Source organism: Scleropages formosus, chromosome 25, assembly GCF_900964775.1.
Source record: "Scleropages formosus chromosome 25, fSclFor1.1, whole genome shotgun sequence".
NCBI classification, from domain to species: Eukaryota; Metazoa; Chordata; class Actinopteri; order Osteoglossiformes; family Osteoglossidae; genus Scleropages; species Scleropages formosus.
This window is the reverse complement of record NC_041830.1, coordinates 5,177,661-5,192,907: the sequence shown is the minus strand read 5'-3', so window position 1 is coordinate 5,192,907 and position 15,247 is coordinate 5,177,661. Positions and strand designations below refer to the sequence as shown.

Sequence of the window (15,247 nt, the reverse complement as noted above, 5' to 3'; positions counted from 1 at the left end):
CGCCTGCGGTGCTCATGACCATGCCCGCAGCGTAGACCAGGCGCTGTTTCTCACGGTTATTGTACAATAGCGCTGCGCTCGGCCTCCATACGGCGTGACCAAGAGCTTATGGTCTGCTTTTTTTTTTGGATATTTTTTTTGACGATTCATGTAAAATTATTCAAACAGAATCATACAGCTTTCCGAAAACATGGAATCAAAGTACTGTTATCTCAGAACTGTAGATCCATAACACTTCAAAAGTTAAGGGAAAACACGGTATACAGGTACTGTATCTATGGCATTTTTACACTTTATGTCTTTAAACACGGTATATGGTTTTCAGGCTAAAAAACACTGGTGTTATTTTCAGTTAGAAAAATGTGCTGGTTTTTGCATATGATAAATAGTTAGGATAGGGGGTGCAGTGGCCTAGTGGGTTGGACCGGGTCCTGCACTCTGGTGGGTCTGGGGTTCGAGTCCCGATTGGGGTGCCTTGTGATGGACTGGCGTCCCGTCCTGGGTGTGTCCTTTCCCCCTCCGGCCTTACACCCTGAGTTGGTGGGTTAGGCTCCGGCTCCCCGCGACCCCGTATGGGACAAGTGGTTCAGACGGTGTGTGTGTAAATAGTTAGGAGAAAAATTTTCTTGTGCAGGGCCTCCGTGTTGCATTTTCTCTCCACCCAGTTGTCCAGGTGCACCTCCAGGTACTTGTAGTTAAAAAAATAAAAGCTCTCATATTTCTTCCATCAATAACTTTGTTTGTTTAAACTTTATTTGTTCAATGAATATGCAGCAATGCAAGATGTTGTGAGTGTTGACAGTTAAATAAAACTTTATTTATTAGTACATTCCAGGCATTCATGCAGAAATCCGGATAATTCCAAAGGGTTCACAAATTTTTTCCCACAGCTCTATTCACCTCTTCGTGTTACGCTGAGTTATTGGGGACAGCTGGGGTGACTTACGAGCAGGTCTCCACGCACAGCGGGTAATTGTGACTGATGAAGAACTTAAAGCAGCAGAGTGAATCAACCTGGTTGGTTTTGTTTTGGGAGGAATGTCCTTCTTCTACGCTGCAGATGTCTCAGCATCACTGTGGCAAAGAGATGACGAGAGGGAGACATGAGGCAGCCTGCTTCTCTGCTGTACTGAGCCCCAGAGTGAGCTGAAAAGGTGTATTCATATGGAAGAAAACCAAAATTTGCAGGGTGGTGTCTGATCAGAGAATGCAGGGGCGAGCACGGATTATAATCTTCCACCTAGGTGCGGATGGTCGTCCTGCACCTCGGTCCAAATGGTCTTTCTTCACCTAGGAGCAGACAGTCGTATCTATTAAACTCCATGTTGATGATGGATGTTTATTCGCTTTTTTCTTCTCTTTCCCCTTTTTTGAGGAGCCCCCAGTGTTGAAAGTGTAGTGGCAATTTATCTTGTCCCTCTACATGCTACACACAAGTGCTATATGCCCCAGTAGCTGGAGATTGTTGTCTGCGCAATCAGGGAAAAGAGCTACCACACACACACACACACACACACACACACACACACACACACACACACACTGAAACTGCTTGTCCTGGCAAGCTGGAGCCTAACCCGGCAACACAGAGCGTAAGGCTGGAGGGGGAGGAGACACACCCAGGAGGGGACGCTAGTCCATTGCAAGGCACCCCAGGTGGGACTCGAACCCCAGACCCGCCAGAGAGGAGAACCCGACCAAACCCGCCACACCACTAACAAATAAATTTCACTGCCTCTTAGGCTTTGGGAGGCAAAGCTTTATGATCCAGTTTCTCTCTTATAAAACCCATGTGTCCGAGCCATGATCCTTAGATGTCAGGCCTGAAAAGAACTAGTTCTACACTTTTTATCCTGCTTCTCTAATTTTCATTAAATATATCAGAACGCGGGGGATGTGGTAGCGCAGTGGGTTGGACTGGGTCCTGCTCTCTGGTGGGTTTGGGGTTCGAGTCCCGCTTGGGGTGCCTTGCGACGGAGTGGTGTCCTGTCCTGGGTGTGTCCCCTCCCTCTCCGGCCTTACGCCCTGTGTTGCCGGGTTAGGCTCCGGTTCCCTGCGACCCTGTATGGGACAAGCGGTTCAGAAAGTGTGTGTGTGTGTGTGTGTGTGTGTGTGTGTCAGAAGAGGGGGGATGTGGTAGCACAGTGACGCAGTGGGTTGGCCCAGATCCTGCTCTCCGGTGGGTCTGGGGTTCGAGTCCTGCTTGGGGTGCCTTGTGATGGACTGGCGTCCCGTCCTGGGTGTGTCCCCTCCCCCTCTGGCCTTACGCCCTGTGTTGCCGGGTTAGGCTCCGGCTCCCTGCGACCCTGTATAGGACAAGCAGCTTGTGTGTGTGTGTGTTTCATAGCACACTGGATTCATATGGGGCGAAGAAGGATGCATAGACAGCATTCATGGCGAACGTTTTTTTAGGAACGGCAGCACACAAGGAAACAATGCTCTCAGTCCAAGGACTCCTTTTCCTCAAGGACCCGCACCTCAAGCAAGCCGCACCCAGCCTGCTGAGCACCTCTTAGGGTTTCTCTCTTTCTTCCACTCCCGAACACAGTCGCCCCTTATTCTCCCCATCAGTCCCCCAGCGGGCCCATCACTTAATTCCATTTTTCCCACAGTTCAGCTATCGACAATAGACCCGTCATCCCACCCGAACTCCTGGTGACACGGATCATTACAATAAAATACGGTTTAATCCATTCTGTCTTCACCTCCTTTCGGCTCTTCGTATCTTCTGTCTGTCTTACTATAACTGGTCTCGTTTGGAAAATGAAAAAGGGAATTTGCTTCTGCCTCCATCTGTATGTAGGACCAGCCATGTAGAGGGTGGCGTGTGGGCAGTGGGAGTTAGGAAGTTAAGAATAAGAGGAATACACACACACACACATTTTCAGAACCGCTTGTCCCATACGGGGTCACGGGGAACCGGAGCCTAACCCGGTAACACAGGGCGTAAGGCCGGAGGGGGAGGGGACACACCCAGGACGGGACGCCAGTCCGCCACAAGGCACCCCAAGCGGGACTCGAACCCCAGACCCACCGGAGAGCAGGACTGTGGTCCAACCCACTGCGCCACCGCACCCCAATAAGAGGAATAGGGCTGTGCAATTGAGGTGCATAACGCTACGAGAGGCAAACATGGAGATGCCAAAGAGGTGGCCTCTCACCCTCTTCCCAGCACCTCCTCTTCGCCCTCACGCTCCCTTTTATACAGGCTGCCATTTCCACTAAATTGGTGCCCAGGGTTTTAATTACAGTTTATGAAGTTCATTTATTGGCCGGGGATCACTTTTTTGTGTGAGCTGGCTGGGGCCCATGGGTTTTCGCTCCCTCCTCCCTGCGGTTTGCGCATTTTTGTTTTTTCCCGGTTTTCTAACACCAGAATGCTGTTGCGCTTAACCGAAACATGGTGGTGTTTTTATTGAGAATTAGCACTTTGCCTGGAAGATCTGGAAAAGCGCCGTATTCTTCCCGTCGCGGCCTTAAGGCCCCCAACTCTCCGCAGCACCCGCTGCGGCAAGCTGGGCCTGCGTGCGGGACGACCCACCTGGTCATGGCCACAGTGGCGTTGTTCCATCTCTTGCATACCAAGCAGCAGCATCTTTGCCTCTCCTCTCATGTCCCTCTCATCTTCCCTTGTCGCGTTGCTTTTCTCAGACACGCTCCACAATAGCGCACCTTATCCCATTCTACTAAACCCACGTGTTCCCCCCCCCCCCAACCCCACAACACTCTGGAGGCTAATTAAGTGTTAATTAGATTTGTTGAAATTGATTTGTGATTCTTTTTTCTTGCTTCTGTTGTTCCAGCTCATTTCCTGCCACAGAAATGTCATTAATGTGCCATTATTTCCATGAGCGGGCTAATTAAAGAGACACAGCGGCACGTGCGCCGGCAAATGAATGGTGTGGGCAAAGGGTAATCAGGGGCCTGCTCTGGCACTGATGTGAAAGCAGGGCTACGGTGTGGTGAGCAAGACTTGCGCGTAGGGTTTGTGCTGCTTTCCCGGCCCAAATCTCACACACAACTGAAATCACTTGTCCCGAGCAGGGTTACAAGGCGCAAGGCCGGAAAGGGAGGGGACACACCCAGGGTGGGGCGCCAGTCCATCGCAAGGCACCCCAAGCAGCACTCGAACCCCAGACCCACCGGAGAGCAGGACCCGACAAAACCCATGGTGCCACTGTGCCCCCCCCCAGCCCCGAACTGTTTTGCTGAAAAAACTTACCCACATACAATAAGTTCCCTTGGACAAAGGTGTCAGCTATATAAACAACAACAACAATATACACACACACACACACTTTCTGAACCGCTTGTCCCTTACGGGGTCGCGGGGAACCGGAGCCTAACCCAGCAACTCAGGGCGTAAGGCTGGTGGGGGAGGGGACACACCCAGGACGGGACGCTAGTCCGTTGCAAGGCACCCCAAGCGGGACTCGAACCCCAGACCCACCGGAGAGTAGGACTGTGGTCCAACCCACTGCGCCCCCACAACAACAATATTAATAATTCAATTAAATTAATTTTTATAGCGCACTCTGGTCAGCAAAATAATGCAGAACATTGAATAATATCGCACAAGTGACACAAACCTGATGAAAGAAAACAAAAGACAAGGTAATGATATGCTAACAGCAACTCTAGTAGCCAAGTGGAAGTTGAAGAGAGGAAAACAAAAAAACCACCATGACCTTTACATTTACATTTACATGTATTCATTTTGCAGACACTTTTCTCCAAAGCGACGTGCATCTCACAGAAAATACAATTTGTGAATTTTGTGCATGTCCATTAAGAGGAAACGGACTAAAACAAACATCTGGGGGTCCAAGTGCCAATGGCTGCGTATACCTCCTGTGTGTTATAGAGTCTTACGTTATGCCTGTGCGGGTAATCTATAACGTAGAAGACAAGTTCATATTCCCAAGTTCAGCTATACAGATGGAAAGTCATAGTCCAGTCATCAGACAGCTGATTCCGTTCGTAAAGGAGCTGATCTGTAGGATATCAGTGAGCAGTTGCAGCCATCAGCTTCCCAGGTAACTCAGGTCATAGCAATATTAGGGCAGCACTTTAGCACAGCGGGTAGTACTGCTCTCTCACAGGCCTGGGCTGCTCAGTTCGGTTTAGTCTGAGTGGAGTTTGCATGTTCTTCCTGTGTTTGAATCAATTTGCTCTGGGTGTTACTGTTCCCTCCTACAGCCTAAAGATGTGATTTTCAACTGGATTGGCTGCTTTAAAATACCTGTTGTGTGTGACTATGTGAGTGAATGTGTGTGTGTATCTACCTTGAGATAGACTGGCATCCAGTCCAGGGTGTGTGCTGTTTATTCTGCTTCCTTATGCTTCCAGGATAGACTCTGGATCATTGCAACCCTGACTAGACCAAGCAATTAACAATAACAATTAGGTGTATAATAGTTATAATAATAAATCAAACTGAACTTATGTAAATACCATCCAGTATTATGTTATCAAATACACATATCATGTATTAGCAAATATTAATGGTACATTATGATTTCATCATTATGATTCGCTTAACCATTACATTCATGCAGAGCAACCCAGATTTCTTAGAGTTGGTATATAGCTGAAGAAACAGCAAGGGCTGACCTAATCCACAATGTGTTTCCAGATTACCGATGTGGTGCTAACTGGGATAGAGTGGGGCAGCCGGACTATGGTGTTAATGGCAGGATTTTTTTCATAATCTGTCATCGCACAGCACCGTTGCTCTTTGCTTAGTCTCTCCTATCATTGCTGCTCCTTTCTCGTCTCCACTGTGAGCTCCCTGCTGTGTAAAGGATACCTCACAACTCTCTGTGCTGTGCAAGTTCTTGGGGACTGTGTTGTAACCAGTTTTCCATCATTGATCCAGGGATGGAGTCTAGTCATTGTGCAGTTTTTATGGTTTTAACTTGGCAGCCTCTCCTCCAACGGGGGCGGGGGGGGGGGGGGGGGGTGCTGCTCTCTTGCTCTCTGGTGGGTCTGGGGTTCAAGTCCCGCTTGGGGTGCCTTGCGACAGACTGGCGTCCCGTCCTGAGTTTGTCCCGCCCCCTCCAGCCTTGAGCCCTGCATTGCTGGGTTAGGCTCTGGTTCACTGAGACCCAACTTGGGATAAGTGGTTTAAGTCAATGTGTGTGTGTGTGTGTGTGTGTGTGTGTATCTTCTCCACAGCTGCCTTCCTTCAGCAATCCCTTTACCAGTCCCTCACCTAATTTCCTCCCCCTGCCTTATAAGTTTTCATGCCTTTACATCCTCTCCTCTCTCCCTCTCACACTCCTGTTTCCTCCACCAACACACACACACACACACACACACACACATATACGTAACCATATTCAGCAAACTCTCACACACGCTAGCTGAAGCCACTTGTCCGGAGCAGGGCTGCGGCGAGCCAGAGCCTAACCTGGCAACACAGGGTGTAAGGTTGAAGGGGTAGGGGACACATCCAGGACGGGACGCCAGTCCATCGCAAGGCACCCAAACGGGAGTCGAAGCCCAGACCCACCGGAGAGCAGGACTCGGCCAAACCCGCCGCACCCCCCCCCCCCTTTCCCCAACCCCCCAACCCCGCCATTCAGCAAACCAAGGTGCAAATTCAAATGCACAAAGAAATACCCAAAGTCTTAAACCAGTTACTCTTGACAATGAACCCTGGGCCTCATCTGTCCCTACTTCCAAATATGACTCTCATCCAGAAGGAGAAGCGCTGTGCTGCAAGAGCCGTGTCTGAAGACTGCGGGGGTGGGAGGTGTCAGGCCGTACAAGTACAGTAATGCCCAGCTGCTGTGCTGCCCTGTTATATGACAGGGCTCATGCAACTGCCTCCAGCCAAGAGACGCACTGGGGTGCAACTGCAGACTGATTTGCCCTGTTCCTGGTTACTCAGCTTTACTTTAGAAACAACCTGAAGGCCAGGCAGTTTCTTGGAGGGAGGAATCTCACACTCCGGGGCTGCAAAAAATCTTCCCGACTTCACGGACATTGGCCGTACATTGACGAACCCCGAGTCCAGGTCTGAGCCCACGCTCACTGCCGTTGTTGCTTTTCCTCTTTTCCCTGCATACGTTCTCTCTACGCTCCTATTCTGCATACTGGGTGTCATTTCAAATGCTGTCTGGCAGGATGACAAGCCTGTTGGCCTCTGGCTTCATCTAGCTGATTGAAAAAGAGAAAAAACAGAGAGGGGAAACAGCACAGAGCAAGCGAGAGGAGGAGAATCTCACTGGAATGGGGTCGCTTAAGTTTGTTCCTAAAAGAATCCCACCCTTGCCAAAGCCCTGCCCACAATGTGCATTTACCTCCCAAGTGTCAGACTCATACCACCTCCCGCTTTCTGCATCGCTGTCACATTGCCCAAGGTACACGATTAACAATATCACATGTAACCAAATGCTGTTGTCAAGTTTACACAACTGAGCTTTACCTTCATCCAACATCTGCATTTTATTTTAACTTCATACCTCTTTCAGAACTGGTATATGAATTGTCCTGCTTGATACTTCCCTAGCGAAAGCATAGCACGTACATTTGTTTATCAATACAGCACACAATTACAGGAAAATTTTCTGTGAGTGTATCAACTGTCAATTTTTAAAAGTCGGCTTGAATGAATGAAAGAACAAATGAACAAACGAATGAATGAATGGCTGAATGAACGAATGAAACTTCTTGAATACCAGAGCGAAATTCAATTTGGTTGCATTAACATACAGTGGACAACATACAAGTATACACACATAACCAAACACAAACAATAAGAAAAACAAGCCGATGAATAAATAGGCAAAAATATTCGAATGCGGTTTGTTTCTCTGCTGTGATTTTAACTCTGAAGAACAAAATTGTTTCTGTAACCAGAATGGGAATAATGGGCTCGTTCTGTATTTTTCCCGATTTTATATTTATCTTTTCAGCTAATTGGACGTTAAAAGAATGACAGATTGTAAGAATGCAGAAATAAAGATAAAAAAGGAAAATGCATGAAACAACAGAGATGTGTCAAATTGAGACCTTAAAGCAATAATGCAAAATAACTACTCCTTCCCCAGGGCTTTTCATCAGAGCTGTGCCCCTTTGGATGCAGCCAATGCCCTATGAAGTGGAAAAAGCAACGTTTCCACATTTTATACAGTTGTGCAAAGTGCATGAGATAGACCCCCGGTCTCTCTCCTCCTCTCTCTACCTGCCAAACCCCTCGCTCCAGTGAGCCGCGATAAAGCGAAAGTGACAGGGGCGCTTGGATAGGCAAGGTGGGGCGGGGGTGTTTTTTGAGGCGCTCCGCTCCGAGCTCCTCAGCAGGCTTTTGGATTGCGAGGTTTTCCTGCTCTAGGTACCCCTCGGAGAACAAGGGGTTAAATATGTCTGCAGCTCACATCTGGGAATCGTTTGAAGCATTCCAGAAGGCTTACCACATTTTTTCAGATGGACTGAACCCTGCGAAACAGCTCAACTCTCAGGAGGCCAGAAAACTTGTTTAACTTTTTTGCACTTTGAGAAAATCAAACTATTAAATGTTTCTATCTTTAAGGGAGATGTGAGTCCTTGTGTATGAGAACACTTGTGCATGGTGAGTTTGCTGTATGGACTGTCAGCTATGCCCTTCTGAGCAACGTCCCGCTCTAGAGGACGATATCTAGGCGGGATCACGCGCTCCACTCACGCTGCCTGCTTCTCGCTGTTTATTTATCGGCTCCGGTATCCGAGTTGAGAAAGAAATGCACAGGTAAGCTGTGACTTTGGACCGTGGATTTCAAGGACATTAAATCGGATGTGTATTTTGCAGCTCATGCGATAGGGCAAAGGGTACTCATTCAACGACACTCTCTCCGTACCTCTCGGGCCGGTAAGAATATTATACTGCCAGTCCGTCAGCGCACTTGTTGAAGTGCTGCCCTCTTTTGTAGAACATCAGTACCCGAAGTGTACTGACAGTACATTTTTAGGTATTCGCTTTACTAAGCTGTCAATGAGCGAGTCTGTAGATCCCATTAGCCTGAGCTGTTCGGAGATCTCCAGGTTTCCAAGCAAAGTTGCAGGCCTACAGCAAGTCTGAGTACGTCTTGCTGGGTGAAAGGTCTAAAGCAGAGCTTCTTGGCCTATTAAGCTGCCTGCGATATCTGCACAGCAACACGGGAAGACACCGAAAATATTTTTTCTTGGGAGGGTCCAGTTGTGTGTCTCTATCTCGGGCTATGACATGTGGCCTACACTGGGGCGTGATTTTAATCGGGCTGGCTCATGTTACACTGGAAATAGCTTTGGAGTAGAGCCCAAGCAGCAAATAGAGCCCAGCATTTACAGCAGGCTGCGAGTCACTTTTAAACACCTGCTGGGGGTCTTCCTGGTGCCTAGTAAAATGTAACCGGAGAGCTGCAGGATTTCCACTTGCCGGTGTCTAAGATCCTATGTTTGCACTTACCTTAAATAAGTCACTTTTGCTTTGGGTGCACGTATTTGTTGACCCAGCAAAACACTTTCGGTTTTCAGCACGCATTGTCGATTCAGGACGGGACCAAAACAGCCGGGACTCCCTGAACGCGCCGCCTCATACAAGGCCTCGCTTGCATACTAATCAAAAGATGCGTGGTGGGGATATAGTCATCGGTACGAAATAGGAGATCTCGAGTGACTCATGCCGGTCTTTTGAAAGTGAAAAAGTCTGGTGAGAAAAAGAACGTGTGTAAGCAAGAGAAAGTATTGCCTTCGGAGGGTAGTTTTCTTATAATCTGCAGCCTAGCAGTCTTGATTGCTAGTTACTCATAATCAAACCGGTCTACGAAGCGGGGTGGTACACGCAACCGCTACCTTGATGGTGCTAACTGATCAAGCGCTCCTCAAAGCTGTGAAAAATTGGTCACGCACGCTGAGTCACGGGAGCAGCGGGACTCGCACGGCAACGGGTGCCAGTCAACCCGTTGCCAACGAGGCACATGACTCAAATTCAGCAGCTCTAACAGGAAGCGGAGCAAAATGTGAGCGGCCTTACTTCACAACACTCGTGTGACTGAATATTCCGGATGCAGCTGCGGGAGCCTCCAGGGACAGCCCACGGGAAGAAGAGAAATGTTGAGGAAGCACAGAGGGGTTGTTGCTAATACTACAAGCCAAACTACAGGCAGATGGTATGGGCATATGTGCCTGCTGTTAAGGCAGTCCTAAACGGTACCACCCACAGCCTGAGAAATAAAACAACCCGTCGCCGTCTCACCCTTTTTGCATCTACGTTTATTCATCTAGCAAGACGCCTTTCTCCGAAGTGACGTACACGTCATGGAAAAGGCCTCTCGAAGGCCTCTATTTGCTAAAAAACAGGCCTTCGGCTTTTTAGCGTTCTTCACAGCCTTGCTGCAATCCCTACTCCGCACCACCGTGCTCCCTATTTGAGTGTGAAATGTGGCATAGCTTGGACGTTCTGCTCCTGCGGTATGGGATAACGGAGGTGAAGGTAGCGTGGGACACATTTAACACACAGCCATGTGGAAGGAAGCGGGCTGTGGGCAAAAGGTGATCTCCGCTCGTGTATTGCTGCGCATTGGCTGTGCTTCGCTAACTCAAGGGCACGGTTTTTTACACAACTGGCTCACCGAAGGCCCACCTACAAACGTTGACCCAACCTGTACTTTGTCACAATGTAAAATCCCCAGGGCCTTTCAGACAAAATATTCACTACTTTTAGGTTACATCCAATAAAATAAATGGCAACATTCCTAACATTGAAAACGACTACTTCTAAAAATAGATAACTGTTTCCCGAAGTAGTCTGAAGCCAAACACGTTTATTTATTTATGCCAAAGAGACTGATTACATTTCTAACAGGTACAGTGACATTGGTCACATACTGTCTGCTCTTACGCGCTTTTAGTCTTTTGTCCTAAAAACGATTTCAATGTTATGTGATGCATGGTCTCAGAGAATATGTAGGTTTCTGGATGTAGAGTAGGTTTCAGTCCCATCTCCAGCTACAATACCCTTGAGCAAGATACTTACTTTGGATTACTCCAGTTAAAAATGACCCCGCTACATAAATTAGTAAATAATTGCAAGTCGCTTAGGAGAATAAATAAATAAAATATATTTACTGTGTTCTTTGTCATTTGGTAAAGTATGTAAAAAGATTTTCTGTACAGAATTAAGCTTCATATATTTGTAAAAGGGGGCACCCTGGCGGGGGGGTGGGTCTTGGGTTCCAGTCCCGCTTGGGGTGCCTTGTGATGGACTGGCATCCCGTCCTGGGTGTGTCCCCTCCCCCTCTGGCCTTGCGCCTTGTGTTGCTGGATTAGGCTCCGGCTCACCACAACCCCGCTTGGGATAAGCGGTTTCAGTCAATGTCTGTGTGTATTTGTAAAAGCAAAACACAATTTATATTTTCTCCCAACTTTGGTCATTTCCCTTGCATTATACAAAGCTGTGAACGTTGAGTCGGCTCGGAAGCTTTAGATTAAGTCATTTAGAACAGACCATTCAATATTTGCCCCAGATTATAAAATAAAAAAATCTGAAAAAATGAATTGAATAAAAATTAAAGTGGATTTTTAATTCCAGTTCCCAAGCACTTTGGTCATGTATTAGAAAAATATACACACACACACACACACACACACACACACACACACACACACACACAGTTTCAGAACCGCGTGTCCCATATGGGGTCACGGGGAACCGGAGCCTACCTGGCAACACAGGGCGTAAGGCCGGAGAGGGAAGGGGACACACCCAGGACGGGACGCCAGTCCGCCGCAAGGCACCCCAAGCGGGATTTGAACCCCAGACCCACTGGAGAGCAGGACTGTGGTCCAACCCACTGCGCCACCGCACCCCCTTACCTTAGAAAAATATAACGTTCCATAAATGCTGAAATGTATGATTTTAGTTTAATACTGTTGATTCTTGATTTTTATTTTTTTTTTAATTTGACCTTGTTTTAAATGGGTATCAAAAATGTTATATATTGCACTCAATTTATATTTTATATATATAATATGTATACTATATATTATTTATATACTGTATATACTGTATTTTATATTTAAGAAAACTACACTACACAAGAAAACAACTCAAAGGTTGGTATTTGATTTCACTTCTTTGCTACAATCTCAAGATTAATTTCTTATTTAATATGATGTGTTGTGCTAAGGGATATGGAAATGCAAGGACTCCAGCTCAAGCAAAGAAGCAGCCAGAGTTTTCATAGTTAACATTTTAACTAAAGCACATCTTTAATGGCCAACATTTCTCAAAGTGGCAGCACTCAGAACATTTTTCATACAAAACATACTACATCACTTAAAATAAATCACATGGCTAATGTGGTTTCCCAGCACATGATTTTGGAATGACCACAACAAATATCAGATGCCTAGAAATGAGGACCATCGCATCGGTAATAACTGCACGGGCCACTTTTCATTTATTTATTATTGGCTTTTTGCTTTTCATGTGTTGGCTCACAGCCCACAAAAAGCATAATTTTGAGCTCACATGAAAAATGTGAAAATTTAAGCAAGGATATCTTGAGTACAACTTGTATTTGCTCTCGCAGAAATCCATGCTTCACCATCGCATCGTTACTATCTCACTCATGGGCATATTTTTAGTGGAACAGCGGAACAAGTGACACTGATGTTACCGCGGTTCACTATGAACGCTGAACAGAAAGAAGACATGATTTCCTGAACTTGTTCTTTCAGCTATGATTGAATGAAGAGGCCACATTGCCTGCTGGCGAGCGCGGACTCCAGGCAGCCCTCGCCATGATTGGCACGGCGGACGGGAAAAGTGGGCGGGGCTGGTGGGCGGAGCTGGTGGGCGGAGCTAGTCGTTGGGGCCTAGTGGGTGTCAGGTTACACATACAAACCACGTGACCGTAATGGCTGCTGATGGTGCCGCTGCAGCTGCTGTTCCCGGGCGCTGCTGCGAGTCCGCGATTCCCTGAAAAGCCGTCTTGTGCCTCTCGCCGCGCGGCAGCCGCGGGGAAGCTACCTCGCCGACGCGCCTCTCCTTCTTTCATCGGAGAAAGTACAACTTAGAAAAAAAGGAAAAAAATACAACAACAAGCAGCACCGCCGCACCGTTATCATGATCGCAGGCTGAACTTCCACCAGCCGAGGGGACCGGTAGGAGGAGTCAACAGGTCGCAGGTATTTACACTTTCTGACGATCCGCTAGTCGCGCCGGCGCGAGACGGCGGTCCGGACCGGTCGCAGGCGGCGTTCTTCAGCATCTCGTTCAGCGGTCTCGTGTTTACAGCTACGTGTGAGCGGCACGGAGGGATTTGTGTCGCGGGAGACACGCGCACATGCTCATCAGGCAGCCGGCCCGTCCGTCCGTCCGTCCGTCCGTCCGTCCGTCCTAGTGGTGATCATCGAACCTGATCCGCACTCCGCTCGCTCGGCTCGGCGCTGCTGCTGTGTTCCTGGCTGGAGGAAATGCCGACAATTTGCCCACACAATCAATCCGAGCGTCGGTCCACCGCGGGTCAACTGACACTTTTCACACTACAACATGTCCGCACGGTTGAATCAGAGAGTGACTCTCACTCTGCGGTCGGTCTGGATCAGATAATAATGCGCGTAGCTCTGAACTGTGTTGCTGGCGAGACAGATACTTGACTTGCACCGGAGCGTGTTGTGTTCGGCCCCGCCGCCTGGTCACAGCGAGTCGTTTCGACGCGTTCATTTTTTCACACCAGACTGCTGTCATTAGCATTGGCAACAATGGCCCCAACTTGTCGACGAAATTCAAATTATAACGCAGTGGATATCGTGTGTGAGGTGGGGGAGCGGTCGTCATAGACTAAGGCAAGCGCCCGGGCCGGTTCAATATTCTTCACACTTTGACGTGAACACTCTGAGGTGATGTTCGAGAAACTCGGCCAGCACTCCAGCCTTATTTATTTTCCACCTCTCCGTGAAGTTTTTTTTTTCCCCCTCCAAGCATAATGTTCCAGTCTCTGAAGGTTTATTTCAGTAAATTGTGTGAAAAATGAGAAGAAATTCTGCGTGGACGCTGGCTGCTGTTGAAAGACTGATGTGTGGCGCGAGACCTTTTTTTTTTTTTTTCGCGGGTTTTTCCGCCTGTTCGCCTTATATTTCACTTAAATAAAAGCACTTTTCATTGAGACGGAAGAGCTCAGTCCTTGACACTCTTTTTAGTTGCAATATTAAGGTTGTAAGTTCACTTAATACAGCACAGCTTCACCATTTCCCCTGCACTTTGAACTTTGTCTTGCCCAGAGAGCTATAATTAAATTACTGTACAACACACACAGTTTTTTTACTTCAGTGTAGGAGAATAAAAACTGCAAGTTTATCTGTCAGCATTTTAAACTTTGTGCCACGTGGTACTAATCTTGATTTACTGGTCCATGATGCGGTATTTGGATGGGTCTATCTGTGCATGTTATCGCTCTACTGGTTCCTCACATGCTGTCTGTTGCAATGCTTGGACAAAGATATTGCCACGGTACCTTACTGCACTTTACTACTGAAAAAGCGAAGCGTAGAAATGCATTAAAGAAATTTTTTTTTTTTCCTTTTTTTGTGAATGACGTGGCTGCCCTTTTCTGGTGAAAAGCGTTTACCTCCGCAGCCCTGTAAATTAGGAACTTAGTCACTGAATGACACATTTGTCGTCTGTGGGTTTTCCCACTCCGCCACCTCCCTTCTTGGTGCGAATCTTCAACACCTGCTCTACGATCGCCAGGGTCGACCGGAGCGTGTCTCTGAAGCGCAAAGGCCTTACGGACGTTTGTTTTGGCCCTGCGTTTCAGCGCTGTTCGCTTTGCGGCGACGCTAAGTCTAAATGCGGCCTGCCCCGTGGGTCGGCGCTGCACGTGCGCTCCTCGGTACGACTGAGGAGCTTGCGGTTGTCTCGCGCGCTGCTGCTCGCTCGCCTCATCCTGCTGCAGAAGAGGATGGCTTGGGAACTCTGCGAAACCATCCGGCTTCGGTCCGTTGGCGCTCGAGCCTGGTCGGCTCTCCGAGGCTGCTGAGAACCTCCGAATTGCTGGATGGGAACAAGCAGGAGAACTCGAAAACCGCTGTTCTCCTCCTTGCGGTTCTACAAGATGGCACGCTGCGGGCATCGCAGGGTTGCGGGCGGTCTGCGAGCTGTAGAGAAACGAGTTAAATCGGGCAGCACGTTTTAGAGGGGTATGACTGTGCTCGGTGTGTTGTTTGGGGCGAGAGTAAATGCAGATTCTTTCTTTGGCACCTGAGAGGTGACCGCCTTGCG

The 15,247-nt window shown here is 48.1% G+C and overlaps 1 protein-coding gene across 3 annotated transcripts in view; it reads left to right on the top strand.

Moving 5' to 3' along the window:
- Positions 1-12,882: 12,882 nt before the first annotated feature.
- raraa (retinoic acid receptor, alpha a) overlaps positions 12,883-15,247 on the top strand; it is a 159,793-nt gene continuing 157,428 nt past the window's right edge. For all 3 annotated transcript variants that reach the window (XM_029249491.1, XM_029249492.1, XM_029249493.1), the window contains exon 1: positions 12,883-13,152. The gene's annotated coding sequence lies outside the window, so the exon portion shown is untranslated. The remainder of the gene's footprint in view (positions 13,153-15,247) is intronic.